Source organism: Pseudophryne corroboree, chromosome 1 (genome assembly GCF_028390025.1).
Source record: "Pseudophryne corroboree isolate aPseCor3 chromosome 1, aPseCor3.hap2, whole genome shotgun sequence".
Classification (NCBI taxonomy): domain Eukaryota; kingdom Metazoa; phylum Chordata; class Amphibia; order Anura; family Myobatrachidae; genus Pseudophryne; species Pseudophryne corroboree.
In genome coordinates this window covers 1,125,175,195-1,125,199,964 of record NC_086444.1, presented here as the reverse complement: position 1 = coordinate 1,125,199,964, position 24,770 = coordinate 1,125,175,195, and the positions used below count along the sequence as shown (strand labels likewise).

General features: G+C 43.2%; 2 protein-coding genes across 2 annotated transcripts in view; one reads left to right on the top strand and one right to left on the bottom strand.

The window, feature by feature from the left end:
- Positions 1–24,770, top strand: part of ZNF518B (zinc finger protein 518B) — a 45,988-nt gene that overhangs the window by 1,215 nt on the left and 20,003 nt on the right. Inside the window, exon 2 of the mRNA XM_063923013.1 lies at positions 3,176–3,273. The gene's annotated coding sequence lies outside the window, so the exon portion shown is untranslated. The remainder of the gene's footprint in view (positions 1–3,175; positions 3,274–24,770) is intronic.
- CLNK (cytokine dependent hematopoietic cell linker) overlaps positions 5,638–24,770 on the bottom strand; it is a 411,995-nt gene continuing 392,862 nt past the window's right edge. The window contains exon 16 of the mRNA XM_063923032.1: positions 5,638–5,896. The gene's annotated coding sequence lies outside the window, so the exon portion shown is untranslated. The remainder of the gene's footprint in view (positions 5,897–24,770) is intronic.

The window sequence follows — 24,770 nt, the reverse complement described above, 5'->3', positions numbered from 1 at the left end:
TTGTAGATAACCTTAACTTCAGATGACTTGATTGACACAGCTAATTCATTGGGTAGTCCAAAAAAAGATAAAGCTTTAATGTAATTCTACCATTAAAATCAAAGATAAATGCACAAAGTAGTTTATGACAAACACATGAATTAATATCTTTAATTAGCCAAATTGGGCTTCTACTGGATGTGAAATTGGCCATACACCTTGTGATCATCTGTCCATGTTTTTGAATGAAAACCGAATAAGGTTTGGGAACAAACGACAATCAAACAGACTTTGCCAGTTTGTCTAAAAAAAACTTTTTTTCAGTGTTTGGGAGCAAATGGTTGATTATCATTTGTGCAAATACATCACTAGATTTTCATTCTAACCACTCAACAATTTTGTTGCACAGATAATCTTAAAATATATGGACAACTTTAGCGTTAACCTTTGAACGGTCACTGTAAATAATGGAAGATTGAGTCCATGTAGTGGCCAAGAATGGATCAGAAACATATTGGCGTGGAGGTTTACCATATATGAAGTTCAAGTAGATATTCAGGGGTATGTTTTCGATCTGCCATTTTGTCACAGCCGCAGTGGACTTGAAATGGCTAGAGCTTACCAATAGATAGCAACCAATAGATAGCGAATATATCACCTGGTTTTGTCTAATTAAATAAACAGGCTAATTTCTTTTCCCCCAACAAGTCATTTTAAGTTGAAATCGGGTACATAGTGGGTAGATTAAGGCATTTGTGATATGCCTGAATTTTCTTCCTATAAGTGTAATACCAACAGGGGGTCCAAGCTTGGTATTTATTCCTCCAATGGTGAGATTGGGTAAGGTCTCTGCTTTCCTTCAATTTAGAACACTATAGCTTGATTTTTTTTTTTTTTTAAATCTAATTTCCCCCCTTCATATTATCTGAGTGATCAGTTCTGGAATAAAGGAAGGGATGGCTGGGAATATTTTTTTTTCTTTGGGGGGGGGGGGGGGGTTTATCTGGATATTTGGTTTATTGGGTCTAGTAGGTATTATATCCCTTTGATTATTATTATTATTGTATAGTGTGATATTGAAGTGCCAGAAAATAACTTCAATTTCTTTTAGAACCTCTGGTCTATTGAACTGTGGGTAACACTATGATTTTCCATCTAGACAGCTTCGATTGTGCACTTTAGGGGCTAATATCCATATTTGGGCACAGTTTATATGCTTTATAAGGGCCATACAGATCTGTATAACTTCTGCTTAAGCATACCCTTGTGTTCCTTCAATTGGAGACCCTACCCTGATTGCAGTTACTGATAATGAGTACTCTAAAGGGTGGTACACACGGAGAGATCCGTGCTTAAAATCTAAGCAATCTTGCTAGATTGCTTAGATTTTAAGCATGGATCTGCCGTGTGTATGCCCTCCAGCGATAGCGATGCGCGGCCCCGCACATCGCTATCGCCGATGCTAGATTGAGCCTGCATGCAGGCTCAATCTAGCGAGTCGCTCACTTCACCGTTGTGTGAAGTGAGCGGCCCCCCGTCGGCTTTCCCCCTCGCTCAGCACATCGCGCTGTGCTGAGTGGGGTGAGAGATGTGTGCTGAGCGGTCTGTGTTAAGATCGCTCAGCACACATCTCTCCCGTGAGTACCCCCCATAACTCATTATGTAGAGAGTGCTAAGGAAAGCCATTAATCTGAGGAGTGCAAATATAGGTGTTTGTTCACTCCTCCTTTTGTGCATTCTGTACTTTAATTTTGAGTGCTTTGACCATGGCCACATCCTGCACCCCTGGGACTATGTCAAACTCAGTCTCTTATTTTTTTTTTTTTTTTTAATTTTTCATTTATTTTGAAATGGTTTAAAAAAATTGAGTAAGACCACATTCAAGATGATACAGAAACATTAACAGCCTTTATAGGAGCTCAGAAGATTCCTGCAGCATGAATATTGTGTATTAATCTGTAATGTGTACATGGAATGTTAACATTATTATTATTATTATTATTAAAGTTGTGCTTTAGTTTTAAATATTAAAATTGTGTTTGGGGTTTAAGGCCCAGATTTTGAGAAACGTAGTTACATTTGACTGCAAAAATATTTTTGTTCTAATGTAACAGTAGCATTTTGTAATTTGAAGCCATAATAGGAGGTAGCTATTATAAATTATTAAATGACTAAGTAGGGTACTATAAATGGGAGAGTCATACTGTACCCCCCTCCCCAATTTATACTTTACAGAGATACATCCTTGCATAATGTACATTATAAGAAAATCTAACTGCAGTTGACATTGGCAATCGCATAAAACCATAAAAAATCTTGCTTTGCGGCCAATGAGGTCCTTTCACTGATTCCTGGTTAATTGTGGAAAATGCTGCCTTACCCATTGTTCCAGAATATCCCATAAATATTGGATTAAGATCTGGTGCCTGAGAAGGCCATGACTTTAGCAAATCATCAACGTACTGCTGCCCAAACTGTTGGGGGAATACACTCGTTCTCTGGGTGGGTGCTCTGTCATCCTAGATGAAACCATACCTGTCAGGAAAAAAATCTTGCAATACAGGGGGTAAAATCATTGACACCATTAAGTAGCAATTACTGTTATCATTGCCTTCCGATGAAATGGCTGCACTTAAACTGAGACAGAATAATGTGTCCCACAACATTAAGGAACCACCAGAACCCTTCAGTATAGGAAATCAGAACATGGGTTGCACAGTTATTTAGATTGACACCACAATTATATTTATCTGATTGCCGAGAACACAGCAAAGGTTAATTCCTGTAACCATATCCTCTTTCTACACTACTTAGTGCACATAACTTTTGGTCTTTGTATCACAGAACTTGCAAATGTGCCATAATTAACACATGAGCTATACCTGTGGGGAACCCATTGCTCCCAGTATGCATCAGGTGTTGCCATTCTTTGTCCACTACTTGTGTCTGTGTATAAAATATAATGAGTAATGTATAGCTTGAGGCCCCAAAGCAAGTGGTGAAATCCAGTTCCTGGCCACTTGACTCAAGGCTCGGGCCACAAAAAGCGCTGGAAAGCTTACATAAGGATTTTAATGACTGTCTACAATTAGTTTGGATTACAATTTTAACAGGATATGTTCTAGAGTCTTTCATGTTAAGAATGAGTTGATTCTGTTTGGACACTGGTTTGATTATTTCATTATTTTCTTCACAGGGGATGAACACCCTTACTGCCCATTTCCAGAGACCAAGGTGCAACCACCACACTTTGCTTTCAGGAAAAGAACAGAAAGAAATATAATGTAAATTGAGGTAGGTATCTTGAACAGCATTACAGTTTGCCTTGTGTTTCAGTTCATGGTGCAACATCAAATGGCTATTAAAGTTTGTTGCTTATGCTGCTATTGAAGTTAATGGGTTTGTGGAGTACAGGTGTTGAATCTTTATAATGTATTGGATTCTAACCAGAAAGATGGAACATAGAATTGCTCTGAAGCACCCACTAGTATGTATGAGGATGCTGGCTGTAATTTAAAGAGCAGATTACCATGTACAGTACTGTAAATAAGACCTTATGTTAGCCCATCACATTTGGGAAAATTGCCAATACATCTGAATGGAACACCAGGACGCGGAGTGACAAAGATTGTGCCTTGTGGCCAATGATCAACTTTAAATTACGCATGTCAAATCTTTTGGTCAAGCCACATTGTAATGGCATCATCTTAGAGATGGCAATCAGAAGAGTGGAATTGAATTGTTGCTTCCATCATGACATGGCTAATGATGGCTTGTAAGTGATCACTTGTAAACCATAAGCTGGTTTGAGCCATTGATTGTACACTCATGTGCAAATTACCTTGTGGTATATAAAACAGGCGTCACAAGGGGTTTGCGAGCCGCACCCAGGTATCTCCCTTCCAGGGGGTGATGCCAAGATGCGGCTCCTCCTCAGTGACAGAAGCATCCCAGCATCTTTCAGGTATACTGGGCATGCCACCGGAGTAAGGTAAATGGGGGCTTCCCGCTAGGCTATGCCACCCGTAGTGACACCAGCGTTTGATTCCCACGAGGCTTCTTTCGGGTGCACACTGCTTCGGAGTACAAGGGGGTACTATTGGTTGCATCAGGTGTCATCTACCCCGGTGCTGCCACTGGTATATGCAGAAGGAGCTACATCACCAAACATTGCATTGGAAAGAAAGCATGTGATGGTGGCAATCAACGCTCTCATGATATAAAGGAAAAACCGTAACTAGCTGAAAACATCAATTGTTCTAAAACATTAATTAGAAGTATGGTTCATGTCCTAGGGTTGAGTATGTGAGGACTTACTCTAGTGTATTGCAATATTTAATGTTCTCTATAATGATGGTATTTAATTGTGGAATTATTCTAAACAAATAAGGTTACTGAATATATCGTGTACAGACATTCATGTGTTATGCACTATTGATTATTGGATCGAACAACACTCATCTGGCTGCTGTTTGGAATTGCCCTTCTGGATATGTTCTGATTGTTCCAACGACATCCTACCTGGTTAATAAGGAAGTTTTATCCATTCCTTCTTCTGTCTGCAGACCAAACTTTGTAAATTAGCACTTTTGATACGTCCTAGTTATGTATAATTTGTAATCCTGGGGATGAACAAACTGCATTTGCATGATATCATTTATGTATTGTTTTTTTTAGTATTTTATCAGTGTTTATATGAATATTTCTATTAAATACAGTTATAGTTTTGTATAAAATCATAGCAATAACATTTAATTATTCAACTATTGTAACTAGCACTGCAGTGTGTACTTCTCCACTAGTTGTATCTTTTATTTTATTTTTCTTGGTCTACTCCATATTTTGCTATTAAAAGCATTGCCCTTTTATGTTTCGGGCTATTATAAGCTGCTGCTTAGTAAGTAAACTGCTGTGATAACAACTGGAGGAGAAATCACGATGGTGTTGGGCTCTTTTGCTGAAGTTGGTGATGTGCACAGAGTGGCTGGCACCTAGAACCAAAAGGGCTACCACAATATTTTCCAGCACTATGCAGTACCCTTGGTCTGCGTCTGGTTGGTCAAGTTTTCAACTTACAGCAAGATAATGACCCAAAACTTACCTCCCAGCTTTGTCAGGACTACTTTGAAGGATAAGAACAAGACAGTAGGCTCCAAATCAAGGAATGACCTCCACAGCCCGTCAAGCTGGTTTGGAATGAAATGGACAGAAGGGTGAAAGCAAACCAACCTGCAAGAGCATTTGATGGAACTTCCTGAACAATTTGATTTCCATTGTAGAAAGAATGCTACAGTTGTCTTCAGTGGTTATATGTATATGTGGTTTGCTTTGAGTTAAATTTAGATTAAACTTTGTAAAAAAAATAAAATAAGTGGAAATTCTTCTATAATTTCTTCTATTTTCAATTGTATTTGTTTCATGCTTTAATCTCAGAGTATATTGAGGCATTTGACTGAGGTAAGTTTAAATAATAAAATGGGCTAATCTAAAGCTTTTGTCCGGTAGCGTATTCTCTATTTTTATTTTTTTAGAGCTGCCCAATGCCTTTTGTACTGTTATGAAAGTATAGAAGTGTTTCAAAAACTAATGGCCAGAGAAATGTCTCACTTGTGCCATGCTTTTTTTTATTTTTTTATTAGTAATTCTGTAGTTTTTAATATTAGTTCCTTTTATATGGCTTTCTTGTATATTATTTGTGTAACAGAAAAAAACAGTTTTAGGATTAATAATACACTTGTCATGGTTTTGCCTCTTAAGTAGTGCTGCCCACTCAATGTACAACTATTTATTTGACAATGTCTATTGTTCATTCCCGCTATGCAATGGCTCCATTGTGTGGGTGGGGGGTTTACGGTGACATAATACATTGCACCATCAGTACCCCCTGCATGCTCCTTGGATCTCCCCCAATGGATTCCTGTAAGTAGACAAATTACATGCATCAATTTTCAGCAAGTACATGTGTGTGAGAATAGGCACTCAATGTACATTACATGTTCCTGGTAATTAACTTTTCTTTATCCTTTTTTTTTGCTTTCTTTTATAGGTATTTTGTTCTTATATGTCTCGGTAAGCTCTTCTTGCCACTGACCCCATGCAGTCTGTATTGTTTAAAGCTAGAGAACAGCACTTGTGGGTATATGTAATGGTGCTTTTAAAATTAATTTAGTAAATTATGTGCAATGAGGTTTGGTGAATAAAATATTTGAATATTAAAATACCTAAATGATAAAGGCATAAAACAAACAAGGTATGATCTTATACCAATATGAATCACTGGTATTGTAAATAGGATCTAATGTGAATGGAGTTGTGTATGAGCCAAATGACATCTGGTGATCTAGGTGGAGTCATCAATCAGTTAAACTCCATCAGTAATTACCAGTGCATAAATGAAATTGTGCATGTAAAAGAGGTTCCAGTATAATATCCAGCCAGTGGCTCAATGTTACTCTGTTGGTACTATCTAACCTGTTGGTAGGTAAGGGTGTCAATTTACAACAATGCATTGATAAAAAGTTTGTCCCGGGAGGTCTGAGATTGTTTAAACTGTCCATCTTTAAAGAGTTCTGAGTTCCAATGAGATTGGGATCCGATTTTTAGATGATTGTTCAGGTGACTTGGTGAAACTGGTTATCAAATACAGGTTACAAAAAAACAAAAGGCGTCAAAGAAACCGAAGACATGAGCAAGGAACTAGAACTATTTTCTTAACTACAAAAAAAAATTCCAAGAAGACAAATCAGATTATTAATAAAAGGATAGAGGGGTTTGGTAGACAGTTATTAGAGACCAAGCATAAGAAATTCAGAAGGGATTTAGTAGATTACCGGAATAACAGGGCGAGATCATAAAAAAAAATATTAGTAACACCATACCGTTACAACAAAATAGGTCATCCATCCATTAGAGACAATTCAAGAATGCTGTCCTGTCTGAATAAGAGAAGGGATCCACGTAGAGAGGAAACTACTGATTGCATACCACATAAACTTTTCAAACATACTGTACCTACTATTCCAATCAGTACCATAGCCCAAAATACCAGACTCCAAGCAATCAAGGGACAATCAAAGAGAAAGATGCTAGATCTAAGGCAATGGGAGGGGATAGAAAGGCTAGGGGGGTTACACTCTAAATAGGGATGGGGGTTCCCCATGAAAATACCTATCTATGGGAGATGAGCTCTCAATCACACAGGTACCCAGAGATGACAAAAAGACAGCAGACAAAGCCTAGAGATAGCAGAAAAGGCCTACACCCAAAAGAAAGCGTGTGATTAGATGAAGTAAGAATTGAGGTATGTAACCCTCCTAATGTTTTTACTATTTCCTCTAAACAACTTGATCAACAACAACTCTGTACTCTAATTTGCCCCGACGAGTGCCCCCAATATATAAGAATTATTTGTTGATCTCGACAGGTATGTGTGTTCTGTGTTGCAAAAGATACTTTGCGAACTACTTTCTTAAGGAACATCAAAATAATTCTATCCGTATAGATTCGACAGATCTCTCATTGGTGATCGTACATTAATTATGAAAGGAGGGCAGAGTCTTGTCACTTCACAACAAAGATATACGATACTCTAGATAAAGATACTAACCATTTTAATGTAAAATCTGATTCCCCACCCCATTTCTACTAAAACTAATATAATCTTTTTACAAAATAACCTTAAGGAACTTCAAATTATGTGTAGAAATAAGACATCAGCATAATTCGTCGTACTTATCCAAAGCTGGAGAAAGAGCTCTCTATAACCTAATGGAGGATACCAGGATTATTATCAAGGAGACTGACAAGGGAGGAGCTCTGGTGTTCCACGATAGGAGTGATTACATCAAGGAGGCACTGAACCAACAAACTGAGTGATTGTACGTTCTATAAGGTACTGAAAAGTGACCCCACCTCATCTTCCTTGATGAATTAAAATCTTTACTATAGTCTACCATGGCAGGCAAGGTCATATTCAGGAAGACCTAAAGCTTCCTGTATAACTCTTTTTCCCACCAGTTATCACCTTCATAAAATTTGCAAATCCCTCCTTTTATGTGGATCCCTTTTTGCATCCTTGTGTCCCTGTGCTCAGGTCCCATCTCAAAGATACTACATATTTTCTTCAGCTTACATAGAAACATAGAATTTGACGGCAGATAAGAACCACTTGGCCCATCTAGTCTGCCCCTTTTTTTTTTTTTTATCTTTTAGGTAATCTCAACCCTTTTTGAACCTTAATTTTTTGTAAGGATGTTCATATGCTTATCCCAAGCATGTTTAAATTGCTCTACAGTCTTAGCCTCTACCACCTCTGATGGGAGGCTATACCACTTATCCACTACCCTTTCTGTGAAGTAATTTTTCCTTAAATTTCCCCTGAACCTACCTCCCTCCAGTTTCAGTGTTTGTCCTCTCATTCTAATACTTCTCTTCCTTTGAAGAATGTTTCCCTCCTGAACTTTAAGACCCTTGGTATATTTGAAAGTTTGTATCATGTCCCCTTTCACTTCTCTCCTCCAAACTATACATGTTAAGATCTTTTAGCCTTTCCGGGTAAGTTTTGTGATGTAGGCAGTGCACCATTTTAGTTGCCCTTCTTTGTACACTCTCTAATGTCTTTATATCCTTCTGGAGATATGGTCTCCAGAACTGGACACAGTATTCCAGATGGGTCTGTACCAAAGACCTATACAGTGGCATTATTACTTTTTTTCCTGCTACTGATTCCTCTCCCTATGCAACCAAGCATCTGACTAGCCGTTCTCATTGCTTTGTTGAATTGCTTTCCTGCCTTTAAGTCACTTGAAATAGTGACTCCTAAATCCCTTTCCTCCTCAGTAGTTTCGATTTATAGTATCCTTGATACTATATTTAGCCTTTGGGTTTTTGAGACCCAAGTGCATGATGTTGCATTTTTTTAGCATTAAACTGTAGTTGCCATAAAGCTTATACAATTTTTAGTGTGAGCTTTCCTCACTTTAGACATCAAATCCTTATATGCCAATATTCCTCGTGAACTGCATAATTAGCATCTCTCAAACTATCCAATGATTTTAACTTGATACAGGGATAGGAACCTTTTCTTCTATCTTTCATTCTGTCTCAAAATTATTTTTTTTCTTTTTTTTTTTTTTGTCCTTAAACTTTCAATCTACATGTCCATGGGGCTCTGAGCTACTCCAGCCTCTACATGGGTGAGTTTGAGGACCTCCACGTGGGTGGGGGGCAGGTTCGGCTCCTCCCTGGTCTTCTATGGCTATTACCTTTAAGTAGTTTTATTTGGCATGGGAATCTTCCGTCAGCTCAATCATTTTTCTTTTAATTGCAGCACCTTTTAAGTTATCCTTCGCATTCACAGATAACAGGAGATGCATAGACTTCCAGGATGTGACCCTGGAAACAGTGGCTCAACCATTAATACCTCAAATTATATCAAACTAGTTAGTACACAATCTTATTTACATCTTCATAGTGCACATCACAAATCAGGAAGGTTAATATTCCGAAAGGCCAAATGATGCACCTTCATAGAAACTGTTTCTTCAAGAAGTGTTTTTGAAACAAGCAAATGAAACTCGTATAGACAGAGGCTATCCTGAAGTTCTGCTTATGATCTATGTGGGCCACACAACCAAACCAATAAAAAAATTAATGGATGGGATGAAAACCAGTCTGGAAAATGTATAGAGGCAGCCCTCATGGGGCTGGGGTCTGTTTTGGGAGTGCAGTCTATCGAGGTAATCCTGATCGTGCTCATAGGACCTGATTCTGAGTTGGACACAGTTGTGGCTTTCCTTACATCTGTTGTTGCATCTACAACTTAATGCTAATGCCACTACAGTGCTCTTCCCTGTACATCTGTGCATCCAATAGAAGAACTGAGATGCCCGCTGTCAGTGTCTACATGCTTTAAGCTTGTTTAGATGCCACCATTGGTTGCGCCATTCAAAATTTGACCAGCCCTGTGCTAGGTGCAGATTGTTGGTCTGATTTTGGCCCCCAATGTGAGCAATTCAGCATCCCTGTAAGCAACGCGCCCATACTATGCTACATCTGCATTGGATTAGCCATTTCCTTGTAACTACCCAGGAAAGCCCAACACCTTTCTTATACAATTATTTGTGTTTGCATCTGAATATGTACTGGGACAAATACTATTGGGATGCATGCGCAGACAAAAAAAAAAATTATATATATACACACACACACACACACACACACACACACACACACACACACACACACACACACACACACTTTGACCCCCACAGGAAAAACAAAATTTGCTCCTACACGAAAAAGTAAAACACATTGGCAGACCCTTCTCTTGCAGAGAGCATCAACAATTGTTTTGGAAGGGATTGGTCAGCTAGAGCACTAACTAACTAGTTAATATAGCACCCTGGCACACACCCTACCCCTAATCGTAGCATTGAAGGTGGTGTGGGCCTCTATAAGGGCTATCCTTCAATCCTCCGTTCCCCACCAGTACACATTGTGCCACACATTGTCCCATCAGTACACAATATACCACTCTATAGACCATCATATGTACCCATACACACAGAATGTGTGTTTATAAACCATATACTGGATAATAGGATACTATTATATTTGTTTTACATTAAGTGTATACACAGTATGTGTTTGAATAAATTGACTCTGAAGGAAAATGCAAAAAAATCTTTGCACAGTTTACTATATTGCACTTCTTATCTGTTTTTGCTACCATTATTTATACTTTTATAGAAGGATTTTATACTGCTGTCCGCAGTGAGGCTGAAAAGTTGGTTTATAAGTAGTAGACCTGCTGCTCATATAACATGAATGCTTCAAGCTGATCCATTCTGCTATGGCTGCTGTGTACAGTCGTGATGACTGTTTATATCGTGTGGTTTTGCTTCCATATTCGGCAAAATAGATGACTCATTGGCTGCATGAGTCATGTGACCCAGGTCCAGACATATGACCATGTCCACCATTCAAAGTGGACTTCCTGTCATAGACTAATACCTGGGTCATATAACTACATGGCTTCTTTATTCAGCATAAGGGATGGCCTATTTGCTGCACAGGTTATGTATTCCCGAACTGGACATGTCACTATAATTACTATTCACAATGTCTCCTGGTTGGTTTCCGGGGTCATACGACTACTGATTTCACGTGACCTGGAACCTCTGCATTGAATAACACTTAATTCCAAAAAGGTGTCATTGTATCTCTCAGTATGAGAGATGACTTGGTGGCTGTGTGGGTCTCATGTTCCAAGATCAGACATATGACTAGGATTACCATTCGCAATGAGCTCTCTGCCTCACGCTTATTGGTTCTCTGGGTTACATGATCAGATCATTTTTAAAAGTTATTTCTCTTATGTCCTAGAGGATGCTTGGGACTCCGTAAGGACCATGGGGTATAGACGGGCTCCGCAGGAGACATGGGCACTATAAAGAACTTTAGAATGGGTGTGCACTGGCTCCTCCCTCTATGCCCCTCCTCCAGACCTCAGTTAGATCCTGTGCCCAGAGGAGATTGGGTGCATTACAGGGGAGCTCTCCTGAGTTTCTCTGAAAAATAATTTTGTTAGGTTTTTTATTTTCAGGGAGCACTGCTGGCAACAGGCTCCCTGCATCGTGGGACTGAGGAAAGAGAAGCAGACCTACTTAAGTGATAGGCTCTGCTTCTTAGGCTACTGGACACAATTAGCTCCAGAGGGAGTCGGAACGCAGGTCTCCCCTCGCCGTTCGTCCCAGAGCCGCGCCGCTGTCCTCACAGAGCCGGAAGATAGAAGCCGGGTGAGTATAAGAAGAAAGAAGACTTCTTAGGTGGCAGAAGACTTCAGAGCTTCCCTGAGGTAATTTGCGCCCACACACAACACACACTAACAGGCACTGATGGGTGCAGGGCGCAGGGGGGGGCGCCCTGGGCAGCAATAAAAACCTCTCAATCTGGCATTTATAAGTTTATGGGCTGCAGAGGCAGTTATTATATAAATCCCCCGCCAGTTTTTATACTTTGAGCGGGACCGAAGCCTGCCGCTGGAGGGGGCGGAGCTTGGTCCCTCAGCACTAACCAGCGCCATTTTCTCCAGAGATCTGCAGAGAAGCTGGCTCCCCGGTCTCTCCCCTGCTGAACACGGTGACACAGGGCTGAAAAGAGGAGGGGGGGGCACTTGTAAGGCGCTGTGAGTGTATTGCACAGTAAAATATATATATATATATATATATATATATATATATATATATATATATATATATATATATATAATAAAAAAAAGCGCTATATCTGGGAAATTGTTTCCAGTGTCAGTTGGCACTGGGTGTGTGCTGGCATACTCTCTCTCTGTCTCTCCAAAGGGCCTTTTTGGGGAACTGTCTCCTTATAACTATATCCCTGTGTGTGTGGGGGGGTGTCTAATGTGGAAGGCTCAGCTAAGGAGGAGGTGGAGCAGATGATTGTGGTGTCTCCGTCGGCAGCGCCGACTCATGATTGGATGGACATGTGGAATGTTTTAAATGCAAATGGGACCGTATTACATAAGAGACTGGACAAAGCAGAGTCCAGGGAAAAAGCAGAGAGTTAATCCAAGCAGACACTGATACCGACACGGATTCTGACTCCAGTGTCGACTACGATGATGCGTGGTTACACCCAAGGGTGGCCAAAAGTATTCATTATATGATTATTGTAATAAAAGATGTTTTGCATATCACAGATGACCCCTCTGTCCCTGACACGAGGGTGCGCATGTATAAGGAAAAAAAACCTGAGGTAACCTTTCCCCCATCTCATGAGCTGAACGAGTTATTTGAAAAAGCTTGGGGAAACTCCAGATAAAAAACTGCAGATTCCCGAAAGGATTCTTATGGCGTATCCTTTCCCTGCACAGGACAGGGTACGTTGGGAATCCTCACCCAGGGTGGACAAGGCTTTAACGCGCCTGTCCAAGAAGGTGGCGCTACAGTCTCCGGACACGGCAGCCCTCAAGGATCCTGCTGATCGCAGACAGGAAACTACTTTAAAATCTATTTATGCGCATATGGGTGCTTTACTCAGACCGGCAATAGCATCGGCATGGGTGTGTAGTGCGCTTAGCAGCTTGGACAGATACCTTGTCAGCTGACCTTAGTACCCTAGACAGGGATACCATTTTATTGACCTTAGGTCACATTAAAGACGCAGTCTTATATATGAGGGACGCTCAAAGAGACGTTGGGCTGCTAGGTTCGAGAGCCAACGCCATGGCGATTTCTGCCAGGCGAGCCCTGTGGACCCGCCAATGGACGGGTTATGCCGACTCAAAGAAGCATATGGAGGTTTTACCATACAAAGGTGAAGTTTTATTTGGGGAAGGTCTCGCGGACCTGGTTGCCACAGCTACCGCGGTTAAATCTACTTTTTTGCCTTTTGTTCCCACACAACAAAAGAAAACTCCACAATATCAGATGCAGTCCTTTCGGTCGCATAAGTCCAGAAGAGGTCGGGGCTCATTCTTCCTCGCCAGAGGTAAGGGTAGAGGGAAGAGAACACTTGCTTCGGCTAGTTCCCTGGAGCAGAAGTCCTCCCCGGCTTCTACAAAGTCCACCGCATGACGCTGGGGCTCCACTGAGGGAGTCCGCACCGGTGGGGGCACGTCTTCGACTCTTCAGCCAGGTCTGGGTTCTGTCAGACGTGGATCCTTGGACGATGGATATTGTATCCCAAGGCTACAAACTGGAATTCGAAGAGGTGCACCCTCGCCGATTTTTCAAGTCGGCCTTGCCAGCTTCTCACCCAGAGAGGGAAGTAGTGTTAGCTGCAATTCAAAAGCTGTGTCAACAGCAAGTGATTGTCAAGGTTCCCCTAGTCCAACAGGGGAAAGGGTACTATTCAACCCTGTTTGTGGTCCCGAAGCCGGATGGTTCGGTCAGACCCATTTTAAATCTAAAATCCCTGAACCTGTACTTGAAAAAGTTCAAATTCAAGATGGAATCGCTCCGGGCTGTGATCTCCAGTCTGGAAGGGGGGCATTTTATGGTGTCACAATCTGCCAAAGTCACAATTGATTCCAATGACTCGACTATCATTCCTAGGCATGATTCTGGACACGGAACAGAAGAGGGTTTTTCTCCCGATGGAAAAAGCCCGGGACCTCCAGAACATGGTCAGAGACCTGCTAAAACCAAAAAGAGTGTCTGTTCATCAATGCACTCGAGTTCTGAGGAAAATGGTGGCAGCCTACGAGGCCATCCCCTTCGGCAGGTTTCATGCATGGACGTTTCAGTGGGACCTCCTGGACAAGTGGTCCGGGTCCCATCTACAAAAACATAAGAAGATAAGCCTGTCCCCCAGGGCCAGGGTGTCTCTCCTGTGGTGGCTGCAAAGTGCAGGTTCGGCATTCAAGACTGGGTTCTGGTGACCATGGACGCGAGCCTCCGAGGATGGGGAGCAGTCACACAAGGAAGAAATTTTCAAGGGGCTATGGTCAAGCCAGGAGGCTTGTCTACACATCAACGTGCTGGAATTGAGGGCCATATACAACGGCCTACGATAAGCGGAGAATCTTCTTCGCGACCTACCGGTTCTGATTCAATCAGACAACGTCACAGCCGTGGCTCATGTAAACCGCCAAGGCGGGACAAGGAGCAGAGTGGCAATGGCGGAAGCCACCAGGATTCTTCGCTGGGCGGAAAATCACGTAAGCGCTCTGTCAGCGGTCTTCATTCCGTGAGTGGACAACTGGGAAGCAGACTTCCTCAGCAGACACTATCTCCATCCAGGAGAGTGGGGACTTCATCAAGAAGTTTTTACAGAGATAACAAGTCTTTGGGGAATTCCTCTCATAGACATGATGGCGTCCCGCCTCAAGAAGCTTCGGAGGTATTGTGCCAGGTCAAGGGACCCTCAGGCAGTAGCGGTGGACGCCCTGGTGACACCATGGGTGTTTCAGTCGGTCTGTGTATTTCCCCCTCTTCCTCTCATCTCAAAAATATTGAGAATCATAAGACAAAAGAGAGTGCACACAATACTCATTATTCCAGATTGGCCTCGAAGGGCCTGGTATTCAGATCTTCAGGAGATGCTCACAGAAGATCCATGGCCTCTTCCTCTCAGGGAGTACCTGTTGCAACAGGGGCCCTGCGTGTTCCAAGACTTACAGCGGTTACGTTTGACGGCATGGCGGTTGAACACTGAATCCTAGCTGGGAAAGATATTCTGGAGGAAGTCATCCCTACTCTGATAAAGGCTAGGAAGGAGGTGACGGCGAAACATTAACACCGTATCTGGAGGAAGTATGTATCTAGGTGTGAAGCCAAGAATGCTCCTACGGAAGATTTCCATCTGGGCCGTTTTCTCCACTTTCTACAGACAGGAGTGGATATGGGCCTAAAATTAGGCTCCATTAAAGTACAGATTTCGGCCCTGTCTATTTTATTTCAGAAGGAATTGGCTTCTCTCCCGGAAGTCCAGACTTTTGTAAAGGGAGTGCTGCACATCCAGCCTCCTTTTGTGCCCCCAGTGGCACCATGGGACCTTAACGTGGTGTTACGGTTCCTGAAGTCTCACTGGTTTGAACCTCTTCAAACTGTTGAATTAAAATTTCTCACTTGGAAGGTGGTCATGTTGTTGGCCTTGGCATCTACAAGGCGGGTGTCCGAATTGGCGGCCTTGTCTCACAAGAGCCCCAATTTGATTTTCCATGTGGATAGAGCAGAGTTGAGGACTCATCCTCCATTTTTGCTTAAGGTGGTTTCTTCTTTTCATATGAACCAACCGATTGTGGTGCCTGTGGCTACGGGGGACTTGGAGGATTCCAAGTCCCTGGATGTAGTCAGGGCCTTAAAAATCTATGTAGCCAGGACGGCTCGGGTTAGGAAAACAGAAGCACTGTTTGTCCTGTATGCAGCCAACAAAGTTGGTGCTCCTGCTTCGAAGCAGACTATTGCTCGCTGGATCTGTAACACGATTCAGCCGGCTCATTCTACAGGAGGATTGCCATTACCGAATTCGGTAAAGGCCCATTCCACTAGGAAGGTGGGCTCTTCTTGGGCGGCTGCCCGAGGTGTCTCGACTTTACAGCTTTGCCGAGCAGCTACCTGGTCGGGTTCAAACACTTTTGCAAAGTTCTCTAAGTTTGATACCCTGGCTAATGAGGACCTTGCGTTTGCTCAGTCGGTGCTGCAGAGTCGTCCGCACTCTCCCGCCCGGTCTGGAGCTTTTGTTATAAACCCCATGGTCCTTACGGAGTCCCCAGCATCCTCTAGGACGTAAGAGAAAATTAAGATTTTAAACCTACCGGTAAATCTTTTTCTCCTAGTCCGTAGAGGATGCTGGGCGCCCGTCCCAGTGCGGACAAAATCTGCAAGGCTTGTATATAGTTGTTGCTTACATAAGGGTTATGTTACAGTTGAGATCAGTCTTTAGCTGATACTATTTTGTTCATACTGTTAACTGGTTGCGTATATTCCAGGTTATACAGTGTGGATGGTGTGGGCTGGTATGAATCTTGCCCTTAGATTAACAAAATCCTTTCCTCGTATTGTCCATCTCCTCTGGGCACAGGATCTAACTGAGGTCTGGAGGAGGGGCATAGAGGGAGGAGCCAGTGCACACCCATTCTAAAGTTCTTTATAGTGCCCATGTCTCCTGCGGAGCCCGTCTATACACCATGGTCCTTACGGAGTCCCCAGCATCCTCTACGGACTAGGAGAAAAAGATTTACCTGTAGGTTTAAAATCTTGTTTTTGCAGGGTGGTCTTCTGTATGCCGGCGGTCGGGCTCCTGGCGCCCAGTATACCGGCGCCGGGAGCCCGACAACCGGCATACCGACACTTATTTTCCCTCGTGGGGGTCCACGACCCCCATAAAGGGAGAATAAAATAGTGTGGCGCGCGTAGCGCGGCGAGCCCGCAAGGGGCTCATTTGCGCTCGCCACGCTGTCGGTAAGCCGGCGGTCGGGCTCCCGGCGCCGGGATGCTGGTAGCCGGGAGCCCGAACGCCGGCCAGCCGTAGTGAACCCGTTTTTGCATACACATTTATACCTCTCAGTATACCTTCTATTGCATCCACTAGTTTCATAATATTCAGTGTGGCTTGGTTGATTATACAATTACATCTGTCTTCTGTTTATTGAATGAGATGGTTATATGTAGCAGATATAATTTGCTTTGATACACATGCTCCTGAGGAAGGTGTGGGGTGATTGCCACACTGAAATGCATTGAGATGCTCATTGCACCTATTGGAACATTCCCCACTTTTTGTTTTGACATTAAGGGTGGGATTCAAATCTTCTCTTCCCCCTCCCGCCCCCATCATGCCCGCCGGCAGTATTCAAATGTTACTGCCGATGGGTGCGATATCAGCATTTCAGCTCGCTACCCCCAGGGGGGTGGTGAGCTGAAATGCGTGAAAAGTGACCCGTTTGGACGCCCCAACGGTACTTTTCACGATCGCACCCATGTCTTTAGTCAGGCTTCACTGCTTTACGCGGCTAAACCCGTCTCTTGCGGGCGCGATCACCGTGAAAATGGGGGTCATTAGAATATCACCCCGCGATCTCCCATCACTTTAGAAGGGAGATCGGGGGCAATAAAAGATTTGAATCCCGCCTTAAGTGTGAGGACTACTTACTAATTCAAGATCCACATGGACTGGCTACTAGTGATGTGCACCGGAAATTTTTCGGGTTTTGGGTTCGGTTCCGCAGCCGTGTTTTGGGTTCGAACGCGTTTTGGCAAAACCTCACCGAATTTTTTTTGTCGGATTCGGTTGTGTTTTGGATTCGGGTGTTTTTTTTCAAAAAACCCTAAAAAACAGCTTAAATCATAGAATAATGGGGGTCATTTTGATCCCATAGAATTATTAACCTCAATAACCATAATTTACACTCATTTCCAGTCTATTCTGAACACCTCACACCTCACAATATTATTTTTAGTCCTAAAATTTGCACCGAGGTCGCTGGATGGCTAAGCTAAGCGGCACAAGTGGCCGACACAAACACCTGGCCCATCTAGGAGTGGCACTGCAGTGTTACGCAGGATGGCCCTTCCAAAAAATACTCCCCAAACAGCACATGACGCAAAGAAAAAAAGAGGCGCAATGAGGTAGCTGTGTGACGACTAAGCTAAGCGACCCTAGTGGCCGACACAAACACCTGGCCCATCTAGGAGTGGCACTGCAGTGTCACGCAGGATGGCCCTTCAAAAAAATACTCCCCAAACAGCACATGACGCAAAGAAAAATGAAAGAAAAAAGAGGTGCAAGATGGAATTGTCCTTGGGCCCTCCCAAAAACCCTTATGTTGTAAAAACAGGACATGCACACTTTAACGAACCCATCATTTCAGCGACAGGGTCTGCCACACGACTGTGACTGAAATGACTGGTTGGTTTGGGCCCCCACCAAAAAAGAAGCAATCAATCTCTCCTTGCACAAACTGGCTCTACAGAGGCAAGATGTCCACCTCATCATCATCGTCCGATTCATCACCCCTTTCACTGTGTACATCCCCCTCCTCACAGATAATTAATTCGTCCCCACTGGAATCCACCATCTCAGGTCCCCGTGCACTTTCTGGAGGCAATTGCTGCTGGTGAATGTCTCCATGGAGGAATTGATTATAATTCATTTTAATGAACATCATCTCCACATTTTCTGGAAGTAACCTCGTACGCCGATTGCTGACAAGGTGAGCGGCGGCACTAAACACTCTTTCGGAGTACACACTGGAGGAAGGGCAACTTAGGTAGAATAAAGCCAGTTTGTGCAAGGGCCTCCAAATTGCCTCTTTTTTTCCTGCCAGTATACGTACGGACTGTCTGACGTGCCTACTTGGATGCGGTCACTCATATAATCCTCCACCATTCTTTCAATGGTGAGAGAATCATATGCAGTGACCGTAGACGACATGTCAGTAATCGTTGGCAGGTCCTTCAGTCCGGACCAGATGTCAGCATCAGCAGTCGCTCCAGACTGCCCTGCATCACCGCCAGCGGGTGGGCTCGGAATTCGTAGCCTTTTCCTCGCACCCCCAGTTGCGGGAGAATGTGAAGGAGGAGATGTTGACGGGTCGCGTTCTGCTTGACTTGACAATTTTCTCACCAGCAGTTCTTTGAACCTCTGCATGCTTGTGTCTGCCGGAAAGAGAGATCCAACGTAGGTTTTAAATCTAGGATCGAGCACGGTGGCCAAAATGTAGTGCTCTGATTTCAACAGATTGACCACACGTGAATCCTGGTTAAGCGAATGAAGGGCTCCATCCACAAGTCCCACATGCCTAGCGGAATCGCTCTGTTTTAGCTCCTCCTTCAATGCCTCCAGCTTCTTCTGCAAAAGCCTGATGAGGGGAATGACCTGACTCAGGCTGGCAGTGTCTGAGCTGACTTCACGTGTGGCAAGTTCAAAAGGTTGCAGAACCTTGCACAACGTTAAAAATCATTCTCCACTGCGCTTGAGATAGGTGCATTCCACCTCCTTTGCCTATATCGTGGCCAGATGTATAGGCTTGAATGGCCTTTTGCTGCTCCTCCATCCTCTGAAGCATATAGAGGGTTGAATTCCACCTCGTTACCACCTCTTGCTTCAGATGATGGCAGGGCAGGTTCAGGTGTTTTTGGTGGTGCTCCAGTCTTCTGTACGCGGTGCCTGTACGCCGAAAGTGGCCCGCAATTCTTCTGGCCACCGACAGCATCTCTTGCATGCCCCTGTCATTTTTTAAATAATTCTGCACCACCAAATTCAAGGTATGTGCAAACCATGGGACGTGCTGGAATTTGCCCAGATGTAATGCACGCACAATATTGCTGGCGTTGTCCGATGCCACAAATCACCAGGAGAGTCCAATTGGGGTAAGCCATTCTGCGATGATCTTCCTCAGTTGCCGTAAGAGGTTTTCAGCTGTGTGCGTATTCTGGAAAGCGGTGATACAAAGCATAGCCTGCCTAGGAACGAGTTGGCGTTTGCGAGATGCTGCTACTGGTGCCGCCGCTGCTATTCTTGCAGCGGGAGGCAGTACATCTACCCAGTGGGCTGTCAGTCATGTAGTCCTGAGTCTGCCCTGCTCCACTTGTCCACATGTCCGTGGTTAAGTGGACATTGGGTACAACTGCATTTTTTAGGACACTGGTGAGTCTTTTTCTGACGTCCGTGTACATTCTCGGTATCGCCTGCCTAGAGAAGTGGAACCTAGATGGTATTTGGTAAGGGGGGCACACTACCTCAAGCAATTGTCTAGTTCCCTGTGAACTAACGGCGGATACTGGACGCACGTCTAATACCAACATAGTTGTCAAGGCCTCAGTTATCCGCTTTGCAACAGGATGACTGCTGTGATATTTCATCTTCCTCGCAAAGGACTGTTGGACAGTCAATTGCTTACTGGAAGTAGTACAAGTGGTCTTCCGACTTCCCCTCTGGGATGCCGATCGACTCCCAGCAGCAACAACAGCAGCGCCAGCAGCAGTAGGCGTTACACTCAAGGATGCATCGGAGTAATCCCAGGCAGGAGAGGACTCGTCAGACTTGCCAGTGACATGGCCTGCAGGACTATTGGCTTTCCTGGGTAAGGAGGAAATTGACACTGAGGAAGTTGGTGGTGTGGTTTGCGCGAGCTTGGTTACAAGAGGAAGGGATTTACTGGTCAGTGGACTGCTTCCGCTGTCGCCCAAATTTTTTTAACTTGTCACTGACTTATTATGAATGCGCTGCAGGTGACGTATAAGGGAGGATGTTCCGAGGTGGTTAACGTCCTTACCCATACTTATTACAGCTTGAAAAAGGCAACACACGGCTTGACACCAGTTGTCCGCATTTCTGTTGAAATAATTCCACACTGAAGAGCTGATTTTTTTTTTTTTTGTATTTTGACCAGGCATGTCAATGGCCATATTCCTCCCACAGACAACAGGTGTCTCCCCGGGTGCCTGACTTAAACAAACCACCTCACCATCAGAATCCTCCTTGTCAATTTCCTCCCCAGCGCCAGCAACACCCATATCCTCATCCTGGTGTACTTCAACACTGACATCTTCAATTTCACTATCAGGAACTGGACTGCGGGTGCTCCTTCCAGCACTTGCAGGGGGCGTGCAAATGGTGGAAGGCGCAAGCTCTTCCCGTCCAGTGTTGGGAAGGTCAGGCATCGCAACCGACACAATTGGACTCTCCTTTGGGATTTGGGATTTTGAAGAACGCACAGTTCTTTGCTGTGCTTTTGCCGCAAGTCTTTTCTTTTTTCTAGCGAGAGGATGAGCGCTTCCATCCTCATGTGAAGCTGAACCACTAGCCATGAACAAAGGCCAGGGCCTCAGCCGTTCCTTGCCACTCCGTGTCGTAAATGGCATATTGGCAAGTTTACGCTTCTCCTCAGACGCTTTTAATTTTGATTTTTGGGTCATTTTTTTACTGATCTTTTGTGTTTTGGATTTTACATGCTCTGTACTATGACATTGGGCATCGGCCTTGGCAGACGACGTTGATGGCATTTCATCGTCTCGGCCATGACTAGTGGCAGCAGCTTCAGCACGAGGTGGAAGTGGATCTTGATCTTTCCCTATTTTTTTAACCTCCACATTTTTGTTCTCCATATTTTGCGCACAACTAAAAGCCACCACAGGTATACAATGTAGATGGATGGATAGTATAGTATTATATTACTTATGGACGACGAGTGCACTGACGACACAGAGGTATGTACAGCCGTGGCCTACCGTACTGCTTATATATATAATATACTGTATATAACGGACCTGGTGGACACCGTCAGCAGACTGCTAAACTAGTATGAAGAAAAAAAAAAGCCACCACAGGTATACAATGTAGATGGATGGATAGTATAGTATTATATTACTTATGGACGACGAGTGCACTGACCACACAGAGGTAGGTACAGCCGTGGCCTACCGTACTGCTTATATATATAATATACTGTATATAACGGACCTGGTGGACACTGTCAGCAGACTGCTAAACTAGTATGAAGAAAAAAAAAAAACACCACAGGAGTGTTTTTCAGGCAGACAAACGTATACTGGACTGGTGGTCACTGTCAGCAAAACTGTGCACTGTACTCCTGCTATAACTGCTCCCCAGTCCCCACAATTAGGCAGATTGAGCAGTGCACTCAGCACAGATATATCATGCAGCAGTGCAGCACACTGAATACAGATATGGTCGAGCGTTTTTTTCATGTAGAGAAACAAAGGATTAAACTCACTGGTGGTAAACTCTGCACTGTACTCCCTAACAGCTGCTCCCCGTCCCCAATCCTCCCTACAATTATAACTAAGTCACTCAGTTTACTCTTTTCTTTTCTAATATAACGGAGAGGACGCCAGCCACGTCCTCTCCCTATCAATCTCAATGCACGTGTGAAAATGGCGGCGACGCGCGGCTCCTTATATAGAATCCGACAGCGGGATGATGACGTTCGGGCGCGCTCGGGTTTACCGAGCAAGGCGGGAGGATCCGAGTCGCTCGGACCCGTGTAAAAAAAGGTGAAGTTCGGGCAGGTTCGGATCCCGAGGATCCGAACCCGCTCATCACTACTGGCTACTACTAACAGGTTAACGTTGGTCAGCAGGCTGGGTATTATACCGGAACTGTTCTCTTTTATGCACTTCTTCATTTATGCATTGGCGATTATTAACTGAGTTTAACCATTTGACTCCATCTAAATCACTGGATGTCCTTTTGGATCATACAGAACTCCATTCACATTAGATCCTATTTACAATACCGGTGACTGATCTTAGTATAAACTAATACCTTCTGTGCATGATTTTTCTTTTTAATATATTTATAATTTAGTTTAATATTCATTAAATATCATATTTTATTCATTGTATATCTTTTTATAAATTTTTAAATGCACCGTTACATATACCAACACGCGCTGTTCTCCAACTATCTGTTCGTTCTTCTTTTTTTAGGAGATCAACACTCCTTTGAATAGCAGCTAATTGACAAGCTCGGTCATGTCCCTTTTTGTTTTGTTTTCAGTATGTTTTATTGTCCAGTTTCCATAGTATAAGGAAAGAAAGGTACATGCTTATTAAGTGCAATAGAGCGTGATTTCTTACTGTGTTGATGTATTGGAAGTTGCCAGTTTAGCCTCACAGGGAAACCACAATTCCTTCCTGACCCCAAACATCTTTACTGACTCTTGCTACAGATACTATATTTATTTATTTATTTATTACCAGCTATTTATATAGTGCACACATATGCCGCAGCGCTTTACAGAGAATATTTGCCCAATCACATCAGTCCCTGCCCCAGTGGAGCTTACAATCTAGATTCCCTACCACATGTACACACATTCACTAGGGTTAATTTTATTTATTTTTTTTGTTGGGAGCTAATTAGCCTACCAGTATATTTTTGGATTGTGGGTGGAAACCAGAGTACCCAGAGGAAACCCACGCAAGTACGGGGAGAATATACAAACTCCGCACAGTTAGGGCCATGATAGGAATCTAACCCATGACCTCAGTGTTGTGAGGCAGTAATGCTAACCATTATACCATCCGTACTGCCCATACTATTTCTTATTTATACCGGAGACATACATATGTAATTTTATTAGTAAACTTGCCATCATCCCTTTATGTGGTTAGCAATTCCACAGCTTAACCACCTGGAACCACTCATACAGTTATTATCTGATTATAATGGTGAAATTTGTTTTTGTTTCCATTCGTAGAAAGAATATTAGTTTACAAAGATAATGCTCATGATGGATATTGAATTAATTAACTAACAACTGTATGGTGACTCCACAAGGTGACTTGGTTTTATAAATAACACTGTTTTAATAATACATGTTAAAATACAGAAAATCAGTAATACTTTGGGGGGCAATCAATTTGCCAGCTGTCGGGGTCCCGGCGGTAAGGATACAGACGCCAGAATCCAGACAGCCGACAATGCTGGCAGCTGGAATACCGACTCACGGGCTATTCCCTCTCGACACCCATAGAGTTGGGATAGATCCTGTGGCGAACGCAGCAAGCCCGCATGGGGACTCTTTGCACTCGCCTCACTGCCGGAATTCTGGCGGGCGGGATGCCACTGTCGGGGTACTGACAGCTGGCATCCCGCCCGCCGGGATTACATATGTATTGCAATACTTGTATGGCTTTTAGGCAGATGTAAAAACATTGCTGGGCATTAATCCTATTATTGATGTAAAAGAAATATTATTATACCACATTCCCTGTTCATGAATCCTTGTTCTTGTTACAAAAACAATTCAGAAGACCTATCTTTTGTATTTACCTCAAATACGTTTCTGTATATAAATCCGGGCTCCTGTAAGGGTGGTTTTTATTCCCCATAGTAAACCAGGGAAGTTCTTTGTGCCCTACTTATAATTTAAGTATTAAACCTTCCTTTTTACTAGTGAGGTTACTGACTTGTGAGCCTTTCCTAGTTTCACAAATTTGCTACTGGTGACGGATTAAGATTTGTAGGACCCCAGGGCAACTAACTGGTGAGGAACCCTTCCAGTAACATTGGGGAAATTTATATACTGTACTGTAATTAAAAAGTATAATCTGTGCATACTCCCATACTTCATTATGCCACACAGAACCCCCAGTTCACATTATGGCACAGTGCCCACCCTGTGTCCACCCTTATGTCACTTAGCAAATATAGACTTCTACTTTCGATTTTCAAAAAATGCATTGTATACATTTATATACAGATTACATTCTATTAACGGCATCGTATGGGTGTACTAGCATTAAAATGTATATTCTGAAAAAGGTTTATAATACTTGGAAATTACAGTAGTATGGTCA